Source organism: Caretta caretta, chromosome 3 (genome assembly GCF_965140235.1).
Source record: "Caretta caretta isolate rCarCar2 chromosome 3, rCarCar1.hap1, whole genome shotgun sequence".
Lineage (NCBI taxonomy): Eukaryota > Metazoa > Chordata > Testudines > Cheloniidae > Caretta > Caretta caretta.
Window position 1 is genome coordinate 15,240,858 of NC_134208.1, and position 16,326 is coordinate 15,257,183.

At 36.4% G+C, this 16,326-nt stretch overlaps 1 protein-coding gene across 15 annotated transcripts in view; it reads right to left on the reverse strand.

The window, feature by feature from the left end:
* Positions 1-16,326, reverse strand: part of SUPT3H (SPT3 homolog, SAGA and STAGA complex component) — a 483,439-nt gene that overhangs the window by 403,698 nt on the left and 63,415 nt on the right. Inside the window, exon 2 of one of the 15 annotated variants that reach the window (XM_075126369.1) lies at positions 8,624-8,706. The exons of the other annotated variants lie outside the window; for them this stretch is intronic. The gene's annotated coding sequence lies outside the window, so the exon portion shown is untranslated. The remainder of the gene's footprint in view (positions 1-8,623; positions 8,707-16,326) is intronic. 15 annotated transcript variants of the gene reach the window in all.

Sequence of the window (16,326 nt, forward strand, 5' to 3'; positions counted from 1 at the left end):
GCATTAGCCCTTTGGGCCACAGCGTCACACTCGGAGCTCATGATTAAGGCTGTAAGTCTTTCATGGAGGTCAAGAATTCCATGACTTTCCGGGACCTCAATGACTTTTGAAGCAGCTGGTGCGGCTAACCCCAGGAGCACCCAAGCAGCTGGGGTGGCCCCGGGGCCAGCCGCACAAGCTGCTGCTCAGGCGGCTCCAGACAGCTGGTCCTGAGTGCTGCCCCGGAGTAGCGGTCTGGGAAAAGTAGTGGGGCCCCAGGCTGCCCCTGGCCCAGAGCAGTAGCGGCACTGGGGCCATCCCCCGCACAGAGTAGCAGCGGTGGTGGGGCCCCGAGCCGCCCCACCCCCTACCACCAGTACTCCAGCGCCCCGAGCCACCCCCTCCAGCCCAGCAGCAACGGGGCCTGGAGTACTCCCCCCTCCAACCCCTTCAGGATAAGCAGCATCCGCTGACACCCCCCCCACACACACACAAGCATCCCTCCCCTCCCACAGCACCTAAGATTTAATTATGGGTATTTTTAGTAAAAGTCATGGACAGGCACCAGCCCATTACTTTTGGGTTATTGTCCGTGACCTGTCCATGACTTACTAAAAATACCCGTGACTAAATCATAGCCTTACTTATGATCAGCTGATTGTCCACCACCACCACCCTCAAATTTTTTTTAATCACTGCTTCTCAAGATAGAGAGTCCCTTATCCTGCAAGTTTGGCCTACATTCTTTTTTCCAAGATGTATACATTTACATTTAGCCGTATTAAAAGGCATATTCTTTGTTTGCGCCCAGTTTACCATGCAAGCCAGATCACTCTATCTGTGACCTGTACTGTTCATTATTGACATGCAAACTTGGGCAGTGGTTATCTGAAAATTTTATCAGTGATGATTTTATGTTTTCTTCCAGATAACTAACATTTTTATTCAATGGCATAGGACCAAGAATTAATCACTTGTGGGACTCCACTACAAACATATCTGTTTGACGGTTCCCCGTTTAATATTACATTTTGAGATCCAGCAGTTAGCCACCTTTTAATCCATTTAATATGTACCACATTAACCGTATCTTTCTAGTATTTTAATCAAAATGTTACTCACTACCAAATCAAATATGATGCAGAATTCTATTATATCAACACTATTTCTTTGTCAAGCAAACTTGTAATCTCGTCAAAAAAAGATATCAAGATAGTTTGACAGAATCTATTTTCCATAAGTGCACGCTGATTAGCATTAATTATAATACCCTCCTTTAATTTTTTGAGTTCCATATCAGCCGCTCCATTATCTTGCCAGGATCGACGTCAGACTAACAGCCCTATAATTACCCAGGTTATCCCATTTACCCTTTATCATCAAATATAACTATGGAATTTCTCATTATTTATACGTTTCAGAGTAGCAGCCGTGTTAGTCTGTATCTGCAAAAAGAAAAGGAGTACATGTGGCACCTTAGAGACTAACAAATTTATTTGAGCATAAGCTTTCGTGAGCTACATCGGAATGCATCCACTGAAGTGAGCTGTAGCTCACGCAAGCTTATGCTCAAATAAATTTGTTAGTCTCTAAGGCGCCACAAGTACTCCTTTTCTTTTTTCTTTATTTATAGAAATATCTACTCCTTTTTTTAAATCCTAGTAAAATCTTAGCTTTATAGCTATCCTGTGGCAATGGGTTCTACAGATCCCAGTCTCATTCAGAGCACAACACAGACCTGACCTGAGAATGAATCAGGCTTGTGTAGTAAAGGAGGCTGTTGTTTTTATGTTCCCTGCCTCATTCATTTCAGAAGTTGGAAGGTGTACAGTGAATGAGGCAGAGGATCCTGGGATGTGATTTGCACAAGTGTGGAACACTCACAACTGCAACTGAACTGAATGGGAGGTGAGCTTTGAACATATAAAGTGATACATAATGCTAGGTACTCTGAAAAATACTGTAATACAGATTGAATAATGTCGGTAATACAGATTGAAAGATGCTTCTGGTAACAGTTCATCTTCTATCTATCAACTGTTTAGACTGTTAATTAATTGACACATGTATTTAGCAGAAAGTTAGGCAGGCCTCTCATGTAACTCTGCTAGTTTGAGTTGCACAGCTCTCTCTCATCTAATCTACAGAAACCTACTAGTGCATCTTTGCAAAAAGAAAAGCATTTCATAAAGTACAAAACCAGAAATTTTTTAAGAAAAAAGATGCATCATTTTAAGCATCGTTAAGAGAATAACAATGTCATGTATATAGGTGTCCAATTTGATCCAATTACCTGGAAGAAAAAATAGTTTAAATTACTGTAGCTCCCACATACAGAAGTCAACAGATGATAACCTTCTTCTACCCACAACAAAAAACATAGGGATTCAATTTTATGCAGTAACCAGTTGGATTTGTTCTCCAGTTAAAAAAGAAAAATAAATTACACCAACTCTTAATGGTAAAACAGGAGCTATTTCACTGTAACTTTTGTCTGAAAGACAACCAAATATTATATTTTAGCTCTTTGATTATGTTTAACTTGTAAAGATGCCACTTATTATTGCAAATATTCCATTTCTCAGAAGACTGGTATCATTTTTCCTGAAACTGAAATATAAACAGACTGCTGCAGAGCTGTTTCAAACCCACACAAGGCAAACCTGGACCTCACAAAGCAAGAAAATCACATCTAGCTTTTTCTTAAAATGTAAAAGTTTGCAAAAGCCAATAAGAAAAATGATAAATTTAATAGAAAATTCAAGATTAAAATGGCAAAATGGAATTTGGCAATGACAAGACCAAAGCCTGTTACTGTATTAACACCACATAATATACTTTGACCCATGACAATGAAAATGTCCATAAAAGTTCATTATTGTATTCTTTCTGGAAGTGAAAAGATCTGCTTATAATAGCTGTAATGATATAGGATGTGAAGGAAAGGGATTAGGTTTTTGTTTGCTTATGTTGTTTCAATGAGCATAGTCACTCCTCAAGGTCCCAGCCTTACAATTTATTCCAGGAGGCTGGACTCATGCTCGTGCAGAAACCAATTCCTTCAGCACAGGGGTAGGCACAAAGAGGGTTCTAACTGCACAGAGTAAAAGCTTAAAGGCCCTGACCCTGCAACAGAATCCACTAGTGTCCAAAAAGAGTACCTCTGAAGTGGTACCCCATGGCATGTTATTGTCATAGTAGGTACCAGATCCTGTTGTATGATCAGAACTTCCTATATATGAGGAAGAGGACACCATGAAGAGTGTATGAATGTTACAACCAGTCCCATCTAGTGGCTATGTAATTCATCTGTTATAACATGAATCTGTTTAATGTACATCTAAATATCAAATCTATTATTCCCCCAAATTAAAATAGAATGTAAATTTTTATTTTTCTGGGTTTTTTTAAAATACTAATAAAGAAAAAGTAAATTTAATTTCAGTTACTCTGGACATAAAACAATAAAAGATAAACCACAAAAAGCTGAACTATTCCATAAAATATTAGTTTAGATTATATAAAAAACAGTTTGATAATTTAAGTTAAATATGCAAAAGATATTTCTTTGGTTCTCTAATTTATTTATTGTTAGCTGAAGTGCTGAACTTGAACCCAAAGTTCTCCGAATGCACAGAATAGGTACAACAGCAGCATGCAAGGTCTGTCACTTTCCTACAAAAAATGCTTCCAACTATGACCTAAAGGAACCCGAGAAGTGGTCAAGAATGTGGTTTATTCTCCATGCCAGTTCAATCTTTGACCACTCTGCTGAGACTGGCAACCAAGGTGTGTACACTCCTACAGGTGAACACTACATCTATGACTTGAGTTTGGAAACTTTGGTATTGTTGGGATCTTTTTTCTTTACATAGCCTGAACAATCAGGCTTTTCCTTATTCCTGTCAAGTTGGTGGATCTGTTTTCACGGTCAGATTGGGTTTCATAATTCTCAGAAGGTAATTCTTCCCAGCCATTGAACTAGATTGTTCATGACCTGGTTGGACACTACACCCACCTTTGGTCTACAAACAGTGATGCTCCACTTTCACTTCTCATCTCATCTCTGTATGTTATATTCATCTATATCAACATCCCAGTTATGATAAGTATCCCAACTCAGTTTTCCGCTATGCCCATAAGATAATTTCCTTCATTTCATATAATTTGTGTTGTTCTTGCTTGTCTCTCAAGTTCCTTGCATTTATATGAAAGTTAATGTTACTCTTATTCTTCATCTTATGTTTCAGAACAGCTCCATCTTTTACACAGATTTCTAATGTAAAAAGTAGGGCAGACTACATGAGTTAAGCTAAAGCTTTGCCCTTGATAAGAACATAAGAGTGGCCTTACTGGGTCAGTCCATCTAGCCTAGTATCCTATCTTCCGACAGCGGCCAGTGCCAGGTGCCCCACAGGGAATAAACAGAACAGGTAACCATCAAGTGATCCATCCCTTGTCGCTCATTCCCAGCTTCTGGCAAACAGAGGCTAGGGACACCATTCCTGCCCATCCTGGCTAATACCTAGTTTAAAGCTCTCCAGCTGGTTTTGAACCAAGACGTCTTTACCCCATCCACACTACTTTCTGCTTTAGGATTGGTGCCAGTTTAACCTATCTAGGATCTCATCACAAAAAGCATCCAAGTGCCCTGTACCCTTCCAGCAAGGCTTGTGCGTTTCTAGTATCCAGGACCCTTACTAATTCTTCATTTCCACTTGGCTTCACAGGGATTTTCTTGCAAGATGACTTAAGTCAAATTCTCTTCCAAGCTTCCTGTTGTGATTTGTGATAACAAATCTTAATTCATTGGTGTAGCTTGATCTCACATGAATTGTAATCAGTAGGAAATATCCAAAATTCTTTAGGCTACCTAGTTCCTTTGCCATGCCATCATCTTTGGTGCCCAGAAGGCACCAAAACTATTCTGTTTTATCAGGCCAATCAGTCCATGCTCCTCACTACAGTCTCTTTGATTACAATTAGGTGCTTTCCCTTCTTTGCTGCTCGTTTCATTTAACTTCCTTCTTCTGGATCATTGAATGAGATATTGTCTCTGTTTGTGTCCTTTACCAGCCCTCTCCACAAATAAAGAATACCTGCTGTTGCTATCTAGAGTGAAAGGTTCCTGCCATGGTTCCAGGGTAAGCTGTACCTTTGATCCCTCATTCAGTCTTTCGATGAGACCTCTTCCAAGTAATAGGCCCAGCACTTTCACTTCTCTCAGAGTGGAATCCTGTGATTCATCCCTACCGACTGGGTCTTCAGATTACAGCCCTTCTGCTTACCAACATTTCCTCAGCAGGTCCAATTGGGTCGGTTCCCTATTATAGACTTCCCTCCTTGAGCTGTGAACAGTAGGCAGACACAGTGACACCAGTTTCTTCAAAACAAAATATTATTTATCCATGGAAATATAGTAATCTACCAGAGATATAAGGTTAAAATAAAAAAAAGGTCTACATGTATATTGTCTTACCTAAACGTAGAATTTCCATCGAGACTTAGATAGGCCCAATTTTGCCCTGGGACCCTAGCTCTTCTGAGGACCAAATCATAGTCTCTTTCTTTGTAGATCCTGCCTCTCCCACTCAGCCTCAGAGCTGTGGTTCTTAACAGTTTCCAAGTTCTTTCTTCATTGATCCCCTGCTTCGATTCCTCCTCCTCACCCTCTCCCTCTTTATTCCCATTTATCAACCAGCCTATTGTTCAGACTGGGGACTTAAATACTAAAAGGAATTGACATCTGTAGTGTTTATTAATTATCAGTGATTGAGTTACCTGCAACCATTGTCTTCCTTGCTGCAGATGCATAAAACCATCCAGGACTGAGTTAGCACTTTACAGCCATGTAACTGACTCCATAATAGTAATCTGAGGGCTAATATACATGGCCCCACAGTTTGGACTACAGGGATTTGAACTGCAGTGCACACTAGCATATTGCACTGTAATTCCCCCATGTGGATGCTCCAGCTCCAATTCACATCCTCATAGTCCAACCTGAGGGGCCGCATAGACAGCCTAACAGAATGAGGCACAACCCACACGCTAGTAATCTGACACATACGTCACACTCATTAAAAAGGAAAGAAAAGGAAAGAAAGAATCTCTCATGTTCTTCACAGCTCCACTGATCTTTGTCCTCGGTTCTACCTTTCATAGCTGCCACAATCTTCCAGCTACTTTCTTGGTCTTCTACAAGAACTCTACCCATTGTGTCAACTTGTAAGGGGTCTGTGGCAGTTCATTTGTTTGTTCAATTTTGGTTCCTTGGTTTCTCCTACTGTCTTAGCCACCCCCACCCTCCAAAAAAAACCTGCCATATTGCTGAAAGGCAAACTCATTAAAGAATTTAAAAAATCCTTTCTTGCCCCCTCCTCCCCTTCCTTCTCTCTTCAATTTTACTTCTTCTATTCCAGGTATCATCTCCTTTCCAGGGCACATTTCCCTCCTTACAAGGCTACAAAGCTATTCTCCACATACCTGCAATAATGTTTTTTAAACTGAGAGGGAGTGGCTAGGATTTTCACCAGATATGGAATTGTGCAATAGAAGTAAATTCTGGGGACAAGAGCCTTGCTGATCTATTGGGAGGGATCAAGAGAGAGAAATGGGAGGAAGGATGGAAAGAAATGCAATAATTACATTATTTTACAAAATATATTTTTTCCTTTTAGTTTGACAGTTTCATTTTCACTGCTTTTTCATAGCTTTTCCTTCTCTGATAAAAATTTTAGTTTTCTGCTTCCACTGAAGGGCCTGAGAATCTGATGTAACATCTTTGTTGCTACCAAACAACTTGAAAAATCTGAATAGAGAAAATGTATTACAAGGAACCAGAATGCAGAGTTATGTATATTCACAGAAATATTGAGAAACCAGTAGCTGTTGGGCCAAGTAATCCACCTTCAGTGCAGTCTCCCCCAATACAACCAATGAAATTGTTGTATGCCAATTAATGTGGTGATTGGCTGAGTTACCTCTACTATCACAATGGTCTAGGTCCCTTGGCATGACATAGATATATGCCTTCCTGTCACATGGGTGTAATCTGTAAAGTTAAAATGGCTGAGAATTTAAAAATTAGATGTTTACAGACCATGAGTCCCAGTGACGACTGAACCTAGTGATATTCTGAACAAAAAGAGCTCTCAGCTATGCTTGTAGCTGTTTCCATTGCTTCACATGACTCATATATTCTAGGCTTTAAAGTGATAATCCTAGAATTTTAGAGAGTGTGTGTCTCTCTCTCTCACACACACACACACACACACAAATTGACCGCCTTGCACTCTGATTGGATGACCAACACCCAATCAGAATACAAGGATTCATACACAATGAAGGCCTACAAACCACTGTTTTTCTCCATGCCCGAACAGAAGCTAATGCACGCACACACATATATCCAGAAAGTAGAACCTGGTGACTATCCCTAATAGTTCAAATCACTTGCTTTTTATTGCATACTATCCTGCCCTCATTTCCATTTTTGTTTTAGTCTTTTGTTTTGTGGTGGTAGGTTTTTATTGTAAGCTCCTCAGGGCATTGACTTTGCTGTCTTATTTGTTTGTAAAATCCCCTGGCACAATAGTGATATGCAAAATTAACTAATAAAAAATACATAATAAATAATGTGTGGCTGAGAACTAACTACACATGGATTATGCCTGTTACTCTGCGAGCTGCAGAATTAGAATAAGCTGTACAAGTACATATACACAACTATAAAGCATCACTGCACTCTTAATAGTTTATGTTATTCCATCTCAGTTATATATTTAAATTTCTTTGGGGTATTTTAAAAACATCTGTCCTAAAAGATACTATATAAGTATTCATGGGCTAAACCCCACTTCGGGTTTTAGCCCACGAAAGCTTATGCCCAAATAAATCTGTTAGTCTCTAATGTGCCACAAGTACTCCTCGGTGTTTTTGCTGATACAGACTAACACGGCTTCCACTCTGAAACCTGATATAAGTATTGTTTACTCAAAAATCCTACACGGTGCAATCCTTGTAGACTATCAATTAAATATATATTTTAAATATGTATTATCCAGCCAATTGTCTAGGTAGATATTTTGAATATGTAATACTTTTTATATGAAAAATACTGTGAGTAGCTACTGTATAAATCAAGTGGCGATTTTAACTTCAATGTTTCATATCTTACCAATTTAAAAAAGCATTTAACTTTTATTAGGCTTACTGAATAAATTTCATGTCTCATATATACATCCTTTCAGACTTATACAAGCACAGAAGCATCTGCAACTGGTATAATTTTAAATCCAGAAGCAACATTTTATCATTGAACTATGCCCCAGAAAACAGTGGCTTAACATGAAAACAAGGACAACTCCTCTAAGCAGTATGAATGCTCCGCTATAATGTTTTTAAAAAACTTGTCTCCTAATCTTGATTGAGGTTTGAAAGGAGAAAGCCTGTCGTTTTACAGTGTAAATGTTGTGCAAAAGCTTTACAAATACAGATTTAAATCTGCTATTGCCATTACTAAAATAAATGAAAAATCTATAAGCAGCAATGAAACTGGCATGCAAATAAAGGAACTGTCAAGACATATATTGCCTAAAAATAAGCTTACAATAACTATTTTAAAGGCTGTGTGTGGTCTTACCCATATATTTTGGCAAGATGCACTTTCTGCAACCACAGCTAGATTCATCCAAAAGCAGTGGCACTGGAGAGTCTCTGTCTCACCTGTCAAAGTTGAAGAACGTTGTTCAGCAGACCACCATGAGTCCATGGATAGGATCCATAGCACTACAGCAGCTGTTCTTGATAAGTGTTTAACTATAGGGGAAAATACTTTAAAAAAAAATCTTCCATAAGAGGATCACCCTTAATACACATGTATTTAAAAACAATGAGAAACAAGGACTCTGTCATTCCTAAAATAAAACTCTCTGGATATTCATGCCATTTCAACATAAATGTTCTAACAGGTATTACTATCCATTTAAAAAAAACCCCAATTTTAATAAATAATGATTAAAAATATTACATTTACACAGTAAGTGTTCAATATTGTATTTACCTCATGAATTAGCCAAAGCATATTAAATGTCTTTTAGATCATTTTATCAAAATTGTCTGCAGTCAAATAAAACCTCATTAAGTTAGTCTGTCTTCACACATGAAAAGTAAATAAATAAATAAATGTTTTCTTGTTCTTAGCTCTCTTCTTAAGTACTACATGAACAACGTCTTCCTGTCAAACCAAAAATAGGTTAGGTATTTAGCCTCATCTCTTCTTTTGGCAGGGAGAAGTGTAGGTTGCTTGGGTATGGTAAAAGGTACGTAAACTCAAGGTACAACTAAGACCAACCAGAAAAAAAAATATATTAAAAAGTTGCCAATCTCATACCATATGAAAATATAGAATGAATATCCCCAAAAGCTAGCAAAAAGAATTATCAAAACTATGCATATAAAAATAGCAACTTCAACACCAATGAGCAGCATGCAAGCATTAATTTCCAGAGGTGAATATTTTCTAAAAATAGTCACTGCTTTAACTACTGAGATCTCCAATTGTTTGATTAGTGGTAGTACTGTATCCTATAAGCAAAAAAATGCTTTAGACAGATGACTTTCACTTTTCCCTAGATATATTTAGTGTACTAACTAGCATAGTTAGGATATTATTTTTCTTTGGTTTTGTCAGTAGCATGTTTGAAATAAATTTTATTAAGTGGTAGTGTATGTAACATTGCATTGTGGGTAGCAGTTTCCTGCCTTAACCTAGCCACATCCTCAGCTGTTATATGAGACAAGTTTCCCATATTTTCTGCAAATTGACTTTTTTTTCTTTTTTAAAAGAAAAGAGACTGGAGAAAATACAAAAAGATTATAATGTTTTTAAACAGCAACTACTGACTCCTTACTGGACTATATTTAACTAGAATGGCATTCTTACTTGCTGTACAGACCAAAATAAATGTATGGAGGGAGAACAGAACACCACCAATGATACACCGAAAAATTACTGAGCAATAATATACAAAAGCAGCAGTCAATAAGATATATTTGGCTTCTAAGATGCAGAAGCTTGTTCAAGGCCTGGATAGCAGGTAGAGTTTTTTCCATTATTGTTGTTGAAATGGCTATTATGTGACTTTTTTTCTGCATAAAGACACTAGGGTTAATAATCCAAGGCAACATGAAACAAATGTTAATTACTAGTAAATTAATCATTGATTAACAGAGAATTGCTCTCATCTCAATCTATAGCAAGGATTTCTGTTTTAGGTTTAAACAGATCTTTAACAGTAGGAGTCCAAAGAGAAGAAATCAGACAACCAGTAATTGCTTACAACAGAAGAAAAGATAATTTTTCACACAGAACCACAGACAGTCAGTTTCACACCATTTATAGTTAAAATAATACTCAGGAGAAAGGGGGGGGGGGGTTGACAATGTATATACAGAAAGGTAATAATAAAAAATAAGGCATTTATTTGTTCAATACCCCGACAGTATTTTAGCAACAATGTCTATGAAAAGAAATATAAGCTGGCATAAAGAAGTATTTTTATTTAATACTATTCTTCTGCTAAATAGAAGGCAAGGTCTGTTATAATAGCTTAACATACGTGATACTGAATCTACTTCAGGCAACTGGAACAATGCTGGAAGTTTAAAATACAAGTATACACTAGTCTATACAATGAAGTTTTTACAAAACGTGTAAATACTGTAATTACACACCTACACAGGAATAAAACACTAAATAAAGTAAAATGCAGCACCACTGAGAAAGCTATAATCAAAATGAGAATGACTCTCTATGGATCTGTGAAATGTAGATGCCAAGTAGAGTGGCTTCATGCCGTCAGAAACAGGAAAATGCAGCACTGTTTGAGAAAGACCTAAAGCAGCAATATCTCTGGGTTTGACACAGCTGAAGAAGTGGCATAAGGATATGCCACATTATAGAAGTCTGTCTTATTCTTCTGGGAGAAATAAAAGATAAGGAATAATCTATTCCTTTTTAAAAAGTAGGTGGGAGATTCTTCTCTCATAGCAAGTTGACCATAACATAAAAACAAACTTTTTAAGTACAAATATACTCTCTACGGTGTATCCCATAGTTTATATGCTGTATAAAGTATGAGTGACAAAAACCAAAATGTTTTGAAATAAGATAAAGCAAGGCTTGCAGGTTTTCAAAACAAATTTCCTCAAAGATAAAGGATATGATGGCATTAGTTTTGTGTTGAAATTGACTTTAATTTCAAAATGAGACTTAATTTGTCATCAAAGAACAAGTCCATAATTTACAGAGCAAATTCTTTAGCCTGATATTTATAAGTGTAATTATATAAGTGGCTTGAAGTAACCCCAACAGAATTTTTAAGTTAACTTTGCTTTCTATAGTTGTGTCTTTTAAAGAAAAGTCCTAAGTATGAGTCTGCAATCAACAGACTTCTTTACAGTGACTTTTCAGAATTAATATATCTTCATCACATTAAAAGTCTAAGCTATTTTGAAGAAACAAGTTGGTAGGTATTATGTCTGTATATGTTTTTGCTTCAGAAAATCTCATAATTAAAAAGATTATTCAAACAACAAGAAAACATTTCTGACAGTGAGAAAACAAATTTAAATTCTAAATGAATATAGAAAATGTCTAAAACTACACTTCAATCCCACACTGGTATCAAGGTGTTTCTACATTTCAAAGATCTTCACCCTGCCAAATGGAGAATTTATTGTAGTGATCTTAATCTTGATATCAAAAATGAATAAAGTAGCCTGTGGCTGTTCAAAAGACCATCTAAATTAGGTAAGTACTGAAAGGGAAAGTTAGTGGAATATATTGAAGCTATGCAAGTCAAGGCAATCAAAAAAATTCATTTTGGGTCAGTTTTATTTCAATGTACCGAGTTCAGAGATCCAGTTCTCTGGGGTGAGTAAAATGTTCAGTTATTAAAGAAATTAATAGTAATGAATGTTTGGGCTTCTGTCTTTTAGAATTAGAAAGATTGGGCTTAAATAGGGGAAAATATAAGAGTTTGCCTCCAACAGTAAATTTATCTATGATATAAGATAACTGAATATACTTAGCATAATACAATATCTGAAACTTTTGCCATGTGTACATGTATTTGCAGAGATGTTTGTACTTACAATTTGAAATTCCACAAATAGGGGCAAAAACCTCCAAATGCTTTTATTTTACACTAAAAGTTGATTAGACTTCTAATTCACACATGTGTTTTCTTTATATAACAGAATTAGTGCTCTATTTCATCATTTTTATGCCTTTAACTGCTTTCTCAGTGATAGCACTATCTTACAATAAAAATATATATTTAGGGATACAAGAAACCCACCTTTAAAGGAACAGGTGGGTTTTTTGTTTGGTTGGGTTGGGTTGGGTTTTGGTTGTATTTTATTTTAAGTACTATATATATCAGGTTATTCACTGCCTAATAGGTTCTTATTTTAAGGAACAGTCCTCGAAATTTGGCAACCTCTATAAAACAGGGAAAGCGTTGAATTGAAGATAATATAGTTTACATTCCAATACACATTATGCTGAGATGTTCAGAAACAGGATTGGTTTTATGTTTCTCTGATAAGTATCTGCCAAAGAAAAGTTTTACTGAAATCCTCCTTTCCCATCTCCTCTCCCCCCACTCCATCAACCCACACAAAATAGGGAGAACCTGATCTGCCCCACCCTTCAACTGATTAGTTTCACACCACTTCTAGTCAACTGTTTATTGCAGAAGCAGGGGAGGAGATAAAGGGGAAAAGGAGTGAGGGAAGCCAACTGCCAGAGACATGTTAATGAGGAGTTTTACAAATAAATGATGAAAAATGCTTAGAAAATATTATGTCTATTTCTTTTCTGCCATTCTTCTGCCTCTCCCAACCAAAAAAAAAGGAATTATAAAATACAGTGCTTATACTATACAATCATGCTAACAAGAAAATGAGTTCTACACAAATACATGTCCAGAGGGGGCAAAAATAAGACAGTTTCCTAAAGATGTTTCCAATTTTGTTCTGAATCTGAGTGAGCAAATCAAGACTACTGAACACATTATTCCCTACTACACACAGCATTTTGCAATTTATTTCAAAGACTCTATTATAAACAAAAAATACTGCTTTTGTTAACACCGTGTCCTGATATAGTAAAAGCTTATATTAAACAAAGTTAAAGTTATAGTCTGTTAAGTATATAAATATAGATTATACATATGCATATGTTAAGTGTTTAAGCCTTACATATGCATCAAAATGTCGTTTCATTTTCAAAGTAAGCACTAACATTAACTGCTGAATAACACTATTAACAGTATCCCTCAAAAAGTATAAGAAAACAGTTTCTCTGAAACACTAGAATTACAATAAGTAATTGATGTTAGCAATCAAAATTCCAGAACCAGCACAATCCATACTGTTCGGTAACTTCTATATTAAATTGAAGTATTTTTATTCAAAAAGCATAATTTATAATACAGTACTCAAAGTAGTTACAATATACAAATTACAGATTCAGCAAAAAAGCCAAGACTGATGTATAATTGCACTTAATTTTCATTATATAAAGCTGCCAGCTAATCTTGAGGGTACATAAGCAAGACAGACATGATTTAAGATTTGTAAAGGAATCCCCAGACTAACGCTTCTATGACAGCCAATTACAGTACAAAACACAGCCCCAACAAGCAGTCTGCTACCAGACCTTAGGAAAGGTAAAGTTTCTTACAATGAGTTACAGATTCACAAGTATAGGAAGACAAGAAGAAAAAGAAAAACAGAAGGAATCCAGCCACCCAGTAAATATGAAGCAGACCCAAGATTGTGATACAATCCAAAGATGTAAATTATTGTAAATCATCACTGTTGTTCAGAATTTCACACAGCCACTTGCGCCAATTTTGCTTACTTTTCCACAGACACAATAATGAACAAGAGAAAGAACGAAAGGGGGTGAAAAGGGGGGGGGGGGGGAAAGCCTGCACTGAGAGTACAAATAAAGTTCTGCTGTCCATATGCTTTAACTGTACAGGAGTTTGGGCTCTTTCAGCATTTTGTATTCTCTCCAAATCCTCATGAGTCACAAAAATTAAAAAGCTATATCCTTCTGGATGCCAGGAAGGGCCTTGCCACAGGCCTTTTGTCAAAATAAAATTAAAAAAAAAAAAAAGAGAGAGAGAGAGGAGAAAGAAAAGCCACAGTGGTAGGCAGTCCCACTTTACTTTGAGGACTGTGATGTCACAAACCACATGATTCTGTCTCTCCAGTAACAGTGCTTGCAAAAAAAAAGGAGTTTTAAAGCTTTTGCTTTTTTGGATTATGTGAATGCTTCATTCGCCTCACAAACAACCACAGAACCACAAGTGCGGTGCAAACTTTCTCCAGGAGGATAGCAAGAAGCCTCTGGTTTTTAAATGGTTAATCTCCGCAGGTCACTACCAGCCACTGAGACCAACAAAGTCAGTAAGTGCTCTCTAACCACAGTCTATGCAGTAATAGTAGGTCCTTCAAATATTTGCTCATTCTCTTTTTTGTTTTGTTCCTTGCTTTTCACATTATCAGTGCTACACAATTTTTGGACAGAAAAAAACAAATACAGAGTTTATGCACTCCAGGCACACTAATACTAAAACCAGGTTTGGGTATGGTTTGTATTTTCAGTTTAAGGCTTCAAGCAGTATTTTCACCAGAAGATACAAGTTGTGTGTGAAAACAGAGAAGGACTATGGCATCAAACAGTCTGTTCAGCTCAGTGACACCATGTCAGCAAAACTTCTTTTGGGGTAAGTATTACAATGTTTGTTTAATTCTATGAATGATCATTGATTATCATCAAAACAAAAACCTGTTAAATAGTATTTTTTGTGCTTAAATTCAATATTTGGGTATAGTCATGAAAAAAAGAGGTTCCCATAAATAACGTATGCAGATTTAACAACTAATTTGTTAACTGACAAGCTAGGCAAAGTGAAGTCGCTATACTATACTCCAGTGTTTGACAGCAGGTGTGCTGTCACCTATGTGAGTCAATGTTTCCAGTTACATACATTTAGCAAAGTAAGATACTGCTCTGAAAAAAAGTAAAAAGCTTATTAAAATTAAAGTATTAAATGAATACAATCAACAATATCACAGAAGACTGCCAGGTGAAGAACCTGGGAAGAAAATGTGACATTTTATAGAGCTCCAGCATCTTTGCAATAGACAAATGAACTACTGACTTCACACTGCTAGTTCTCTGTATCTGAAGAAAAATAATAAAATGTAGGACTTAGCAACCTCTCCTACATAATTGCTCTACCATTGTCTTAGATATTTTATAAACTAAGAAAATTAATTTAGTATATATGTACTAAAGTATTCAGTGCTAATCCACAGCCAGCCCCAAAATCTGTTCATTTGTTTCCACACTTTCACAGCAAAGCATGCATTACAATGCATCAGCTCTTTAAAAACAGTTTTTCTAACTACATTTGAGTCATGAATTAGCTGAGATCGTTTTCCATAAAAACTATTCATCTGTGAAAATAAAGCAAAATGTGGATGACATTCAATTTGATTTGTAGTAGCATTTTTATAACAACAGCTCTATATAATAGTATGTTACCAAATACCAGCTTGGATATTCAGAACTGTAAATAGGTCTTAAAATGTCTTCATGAAATCATATAATGAATTATACATGTGTATATTTACATACATGTCCATATGGAGAGTACACATACAATGTAAAGTGATACTGCTAACATCATTTTAATTTTAAACCTTCCTCCCTGATCTGTTTTTAAAATCAATATAAATAAATACATTTTAACCCTCTATTAATGACCATTAAATATAACTGAATGAGACTGAATAACTTTTTCTGATTTATATAAAATTCAGAATACAGCTGAGCTTTAGCTGAAAGAATGACAGTAAAATGCAGAACCATGTTAATATTTGATCAGTGGTCAGACATACGTGCAAGATTTTTTCACTGAAACATTTATTGAGACAGGTCAATAAAACTATCCGAATTATCTGAAAGAACACAAGAAAAGCATACGAAAACTTACAAGATTTCCTTAATGCTGTCCATCATGCTGAAACTATGTTGGGGCTGTAGCTAAACCTTTACCGCCCCTCTTCCCCCACCCCAACACTTTAAAGAACAAAAAAGATGCTAGAAATGCTTTCAGCACATACACCTAGATAAAGCTTATATTGTAACTAGCTGATGGTTGGAGTTCCCTTTACCCCTCCTACTTCACACATTTTAACTGGCACAGTCTGAACACAATCAGACATGAAGAAAGTTCATACTTAAGGACAGACTGTTTC